The sequence below is a fragment of the Salvelinus alpinus genome, chromosome 2 (genome assembly GCF_045679555.1).
Source record: "Salvelinus alpinus chromosome 2, SLU_Salpinus.1, whole genome shotgun sequence".
Classification (NCBI taxonomy): domain Eukaryota; kingdom Metazoa; phylum Chordata; class Actinopteri; order Salmoniformes; family Salmonidae; genus Salvelinus; species Salvelinus alpinus.
In genome coordinates, this window is record NC_092087.1 from 110,152,629 (window position 1) to 110,159,878 (window position 7,250).

Below are 7,250 nucleotides of genomic sequence, written 5' to 3' on the forward strand. Positions count from 1 at the left end.
CAGGCTCTGTAAAAGTCTTCATTGATGACGTGTTCCTTCTATTCCAGGGGACAGCAGAGGAACTTCATCGATTCCACTCCTTCATCAATACAAGCAGTGAACATCTGAAATTCACCCTCACCTTTGATGTGCATGAAACAAGTTACTGGACATGTTGATTAAGAGGGAGGGGGGTGGTTTTAGCACAGACCTATACAGGAAGCAGACGGACAGGAATTCCCTGTTACGCGGAGACAGCTTCCACCCTACACCCCTAAAAAACAATTGTAATACTTGAGTAAAGAAAACATTTAAAATGTAAATTTGTAATTTTAATTTTGTAAATTTAAAACAAAAAACCTAACTGTTTGTCCTTGTAGGTAACCAGATCGTGACTACAACTAAGTTACTAAGTCTTTAACCACACTGTGTTGTTACACTGGTGAGTAAAAACTCATGCTTCCTACACTTTAACTTGTTGTCTGAAAATAAAATGTAAATTTTCGTCAACTGCGTCTAGTCAGCAGATGGGGCGCCATAACATCCATAACAACTACAGGTCAAACAGGAAAATGGTTCACATCGTTTTTCCACCATTCATTTTCACCATAGGGCTGTGTTTTGTTTAGGCTCACCCTGGTGTGACGTTTTGATAACCATGTAAATCTCTCTAGGACAAGGTGACTGAGGGTGAATGTACACTAGATAAATGGCGGTAAACTGCTGTGTGCCGCTCTGCCTGCCCGTTGTGACTCCGTCAAGAATTCAGCAGAGCAAGTTTGTATGAAGGTCTGGTTATTAAATGGGTTCATAGTTCAATAGTAATATCCTCTAAAACGCTCTGGGGACAAACTTTGCTGCCCTGTTTCCAGTTGTCCACATGGCTGGGAGAACCTCTTCAAGTAAGGAAATAGATTTGGAAAATGTAAAAACAACGATGTATTATTAGCTAACTAGCTACAGTGCAGGCTAACTCAAACGAGCTGCTAAATGAGCTAGCTAGCTGTCTAACCAACTTCAAATACTGTATAGATAGATAGCTAAGTGAATTAAATATCATCAGCTGTCTAACTTCATATTAGCTAGCTATCTTGATGTATTTATCACTGTAAAAAACAAACTCCAATGCATTTGTAGGTAGCTAGCTAACAGCCATGGAGGGTGAAAGGATAGCAGCCCCAACTGTCAGTGAGAGAGGAGGCTATTCTGGATAGGGCAGGTACTTTTGTGTTGTTCCTGACCCTAGAAGTGAGGATGAGGGAATGGCTGGATGAGTGTTTCAGACAGAGATAATAGTAACATAATATTCAGTGTGGTGTAATTTGACTATAATGAAGTGTGTTTCTTGTGAGGTTTTCTGTCCTCAGATAAAGAGCGCTATGAAAGCCAGTCTACATATGAAGAGGTCCCAATGAAGAGCAGTGGTTCTCAGTCCTGGGGACTCAAAGAGGCACATTGTTGTTTTTGCCTCAGCACTGCACAGCTGATTCAAATGATCAACTCATCATCAAGCTTCAAGTGGTATTTATGTATTCATTTGTGATGTCATCCTTGATATGATCCTGTTATTGTCACATGCTACACATGTACATATGTGTGCCCATGCATGTATCAATCCAATGTTATCATGATTTGTTATCAGGGATATTATACTTTAGTAATCCACAATGACCTGGTGATGTAACAGTCTAATAATTACATTGTCTTCCGTATTCCTACAGATACCTTGTAACTGGAGATTCCTGCAAAACGATTGCCTACAGTTACCGTGTAGGGCACTGCAAGGTTGGGTGACCAGGGTCATCTGGGACTGTCTCCTGGAGGAACTCAGATGTGTGAAGGCTACCTGTGTCCTGCGTAACTTCATGAGGATGGACACGAGAACCAGGAGGGGATCTGCAGCTCGCCGCCGTGTCCCAGAGGAGGAGTCTGCTGCTCTGCAGGATGTTTCAAGGATGGGGTCCAACAACGCAGCAAGAGAGGCAATCCGTGTGCAGGAGATCTTCACCTCCTACTTCTTCAAAGAGGGTGCTATTCCCTGGCAACACCATAGACCACACTATGCACAACCAAAGGCTCTTTTAAGAGGGTGCTGTTCCCTGGCAACACCATAGACTACACTATGCACAACCAAAGGCTCTTTTAAGAGGGTGCTGTTCCCTGGCAACACCATAGACTACACTATGCACAACCAAAGGCTCTTTTAAGAGGGTGCTGTTCCCTGGCAACACCATAGACTACACTATGCACAACCAAAGGCTCTTTTAAGAGCCATCCACATTGCAATAAGAGTATTCTTCCATTTACTTAGCTATGTCAACTGCAGTTATTCAATTCACAGTGTCTCTCCCTTTGATTTCTACTTCTCATGTGAGGGTGCTGTTTAGGTAAGGGTGTGATGTCTGTGCAAAAACAAAACAGGCTGTTTTAAATCACTAATATTGAAAAAACGTAGAACAATTAGACACTCTATAACCCACACCTACACACTCATGTATCAATCTGATTGATGGATTGTGTTGTGCAGTAAGCAGGTTCAGGTGTATAACTGTGGCTCCTTCCACCTTCAAAGAATAGGCAAGAGGGCCAACCATGGAGAATAGTAAGACACTTCATTATTTCTATAACTACGCTATATTGTTTGTCCTTGTGTGTCCGTTCATGTTTTTCAGCATAAAGTACTCTGCAGCCACTTAGTGTGGTGTGGACACCAGGTGAGGCCACACACAGATTCCTGTTGAACACTGTGGCTTTAACTACCTTATTTTCTCAATAACAGTCTCTCTCCTTCACTTCATCCCTCTCTCCGCTTCTCCCTAAATCCTCTAGGTTATATCAGCTGTGTCGGTGAACCCCTCCTGCATCTGAACTGGCTACATCGAGGGCACAGCATGATCAGAGGTGAGAGGTCACTTGGTCAGGACAACAGGAAGTATTATTAAAGAAATGCTTTACATTGAAATACAGACAGAGATGCAGTAGTCCCAGAGTTAATGATCCCAGGTCAGTTTATATTATACAGGAAATATTATTAAAGAGATGCTTTACATTGAAATACAGAGAGATGCAGTAGTCCCAGAGTTAATGATCCCAGGTCAGTTTATATTATACAGGAAGTATTATTAAAGAGATGCTTTACATTGAAATACAGAGAGATGCAGTAGTCCCAGAGTTAATGATCCCAGGTCAGTTTTGCATTTCACCTCCTGATTGATGATTAACAATGTTAGAATAAAAAATTAAAACACAAGGCTTAAACATGCTCTCTCTCTCCATCTGTCTCTCATCTGCAGATATGTTTTGATGTGAGAGGATGCCAACCCCCAGTCCCATCATCGCCACCTCACCTGCTTTTAAGATAACCTTTGGGCCGACTAGAGACACTATTATGTAATTGTGATGAACTGAGAGAATATTTAGGTAGCACTGTGATTCATTAATCATGTGCTGCCTTCCCTGCTCCTATGTGCTTACCTCTTTCCCTTTCTGTCTTTTACACCTCTCTCTCCACCTCCTCTTTCTTCCTCTGTTTTTATAATGCACAACAGATGTGCATTGAAGTACAGATTGAACTTGTATTTATAACACTTGGACAATGAGCTTTTCAAAAAAGCGTTTCACATTCTCTACTGGTTGAAATGAAGTGTAATGTGATGAAATACTCCACCTATCCTGTGTTTATCAGATCAATGCAGATGAAGGGCATTAGATGTTGAGATGAACCGGTGTTGGAGTATTTACATGATGCATAGGAAGTGTAGTGTTCTGTTTTAACATTATATTTCTGTATATATGAATTAACTAGTTAAATCCTGTTTCTAGTCTATTAGTTACAATGTGTAACCATTGATGTCCCAGGACCAAGATTGGTAAACACTGTTGAAGTGTATAATTGTAATACATACATGCAGACACAGCATCATTCAAATACTGGAATTTGATTCTCCTGGTATTGGATATGACTGAAAAATAATCTCAAAGACATTCATACCTAAACTGCACCTTTATTTGCCAAGGTAGAGTACATGATCATTGAATATATTAAATGTACAGGCTACAATGTGGGGATCTCATGCATGGTAATAACTACATGTAAATAAGACGTGCATCCTTGGCACAACATGATATTATATTCTACTCAGTCCATAGGCTTCATTAATGTCATTCAGGCTGTTTTGAAGTTGATACAACTGGCTATGATAGCTGAGGTTCATAGCTAGGTTCTGAACTAATATGTATACCAAACGTTTGGGTCCATACACAGATCGGCTAGATAGCTAGCTACACATCCATAGGCATAGAGGGATTTTAATCATCCACTGCACAATAAGCAAGAACATAGCTAGCTACGTTATTTCATCTATCTGCATGGTAAATATCAGCAAGGAAAGCTTACAAAATTGTACATTCAATTTGCAGTAAATTCTTCAGCAAGCTAGATTCTATACATCCACTGTTTCACAAATCAACCGCCTGGTTTGCTGGTTGTTTCAGGAGTCCCTAAAACAACCAGAATTACAATTTCATACTCATGTCACAACACCCATAAAGCTAGTCAGCTAGCTGGCTAATGTTAGCTGGGTCAGCTAGCTGGCTAATGTTAGCTAGTCAGCTAGCTGGCTAATGTCAGCTACCTTGCTAAATGGCGATTTTCATAAATTAACTTTATGATAAAAAAATGCATAATCATTTGTCTCTACATGAACTAACATTCCTGTCAACTGTACATGTTTTTTGCATGATTCGTTATGACGTTATAATCCCTTACAGTTGCTTCCATTCTAGTATTTCTGTCCGCCACCTTTGATTCAGTTCAGTTCTGTGTAGGGGTACCCCTCTCTTCTAGTATTTATGTCTGCCATCTTTGATTCAGTTCAGTTCTGTGTAGGGTTACCCCTCTCTCCTAGTATTTCTATCCGCCATCTTTGATTCAGTTCAGTTCTGTGTAGGGGTTCCCCTCTCTTCCATCTTTGATTCAGTTCAGTTCTGTGTAGGTTTTCCCCTCTCTCCTAGTATTTCTATCCGCTTCTTTAGTTCAGTTCTGTGCACATTTGTGGCCTGCTGGAGGTAATTTTGCAGGGCTCTGGCAGTGCTCCTCCTTGCACAAAGGCGGAGGTAGCGGTCCTGCTGCTGGGTTGTTGCCCTCCTACGGCCTCCTCCACGTCTCCTGATGTACTGGCCTGTCTCCTGGTAGCGCCTCCATGCTCTGGACACTACGCTGACAGACACAGCAAACCTTCTTGCCACAGCTCGCATTGATGTGCCATCCTGGATGAGCTGCACTACCTGAGCCACTTGTGTGGGTTGTAGACTCTGTCTCATGCTACCACTAGAGTGAGAGCACCGCCAGCATTCAAAAGTGACCAAAACATCAGCCAGGAAGCATAGGAACTGAGAAGTGGTCTGTGGTCACCACCTGCAGAATCACTCCTTTATTGGGGGTGTCTTGCTAATTGCCTATAATTTCCACCTTTTGTCTATTCCATTTGCACAACAGCATGTGAAATTTATTGTCAATCAGTGTTGCTTCCTAAGTGGACAGTTTGATTTCACAGAAGTGTGATTGACTTGGAGTTACATTGTGTTGTTTAAGTGTTCCCTTTATTTTTTTGAGCAGTGTAGTATATTCTAGAATTCATCCATGATGTCATAATGATAGTTTAACCAGGTTTCTAGGCTATATAGTATATTCTAGAATTCATCCATTATGTCACAATGATAGTTTAACCAGGTTTCTAGGCTATATAGTATATTCTAGAATTCATCCATGATGTCATAATGATAGTTTAAGGGGGAAGGTGTTACAGGCTTTGGTTAGCCATTTATGTTTTGAGGTTGGACTTTATCGCGTATAGCTCGTTAGCACGTATAACTCGTTAGCTCGTTAGCACGTATAGCTCGTTAGCTCGTAGGACGCACTGATGGTGTCACCTCGTTAGTCAGTAAAACCCCACCTGTTTAGTTGTCAGTGACTCTTTGTTAGTTCGCTATTAAGTGTTATTTCTGGTTTTCTTTATAACAATGTAGTAAAACAAGCTTATATTTTGGGTTGGATGTTGCATCCAATTGTTAATATTTTAATCAATGGCATTTCTTTAGGCTTATTTGTCTTTCAGTTGTTAATCTTCTGTTTGCTAAATATATATATATATTTTTAATGTGATGTATAAATAAAGCTTGATTTGATTTGAACATATTTTAAAACAAATTGCAAAACAAATGAACCCAATGACTGACCAATCAACAGACTCTTGCTAAACCAATGAATAAAAATGTGCAAAAGCAACACATATCTTGGTCCATCTTTAGTATGAAAAACAGTATGAATTCAGTATATCTCCCACTATGTCAAAATAGTGCTGGTATGTAAGTTTAGTATCATTTTTCAACCAACCCAGTTCATATGTTGAAAATGAAACATTTTGAAATCAACAATACTTCAAAGGATTCAAACACTGAAAACTGAAACAAACAAATGGATCAATCCCACTTTTCCAGCCGATGCCCCCATAGTATCTTTCAGAGCCCCTCCTAAAAAACAAGTTATGTTTTGGGTTGGATGTAGCATCATATTGTTAATATTTTAATCAATGGCATTTCCTTTGCAATGCTCATTAGTCTTTCAGTTGTTCTTTGTTTTTTTATCCTCAATATTTCTGTTTATTTTCACTGTTTTTTCCTGTGAAGCCATTGTGTTGCACCATGTCTGAAATGTGCTGTATAAATAAAGCTTGATTTGATTTCAACAAATGAACCCAATGACCAATCAACAGACTCTTGGTCCCTCTTAGTATGAAAAACAGTATCACTTTTCCAGCCTGCTGAAGGCGTGGTGGAGTGGTAAACACGGCTCTACCAGGGGCTTGAGGTGGTCTCCCACAGCTCTGCTGGTGGAGTGGTAAACACCACCCCCGGCTCTACCAGGGGCTTGAGGTGGTTTCCCACAGCTCTGCTTATGTCATGTTCTGTGGCCTTACTGTTCCATTTCTTGACTGCCCCTGCAACACAGAAATAAACACATTTAGTCATATTATATAAAACATAAAAAGTAATGGATATGGAGCATCTATGGCCTCAGTTACACCTGGTACCTAAATGTGACTTCTGTCATCCGATCACTCCAAGCTCCATTAGGTTCAGATCTAACAGGATGGGCCTTTGACAGTCTGGACGCAGTCAGGCCACTGAATATAAATAAGCAATGTAAAGAGATAGAGATACATCCTTGGGACGTCCCTAGCCTGTTGAAGTTGACATTTAAAGGGGTTAAG

The 7,250-nt window shown here is 40.5% G+C and overlaps 1 protein-coding gene and 1 long non-coding RNA gene across 2 annotated transcripts in view; one reads left to right on the forward strand and one right to left on the reverse strand.

Annotated features, from left to right (window-relative positions):
• LOC139549643 (zinc finger protein 180-like) overlaps positions 1 to 7,250 on the reverse strand; it is a 167,296-nt gene that overhangs the window by 143,722 nt on the left and 16,324 nt on the right. The gene's annotated exons all lie outside the window — the stretch shown is intronic.
• On the forward strand, positions 520 to 3,896 carry LOC139550443 (uncharacterized). Its single transcript, XR_011670040.1, has 3 exons — positions 520 to 1,500; positions 1,701 to 2,880; positions 3,273 to 3,896. It is a non-coding gene; the product is annotated as an uncharacterized lncRNA (long non-coding RNA).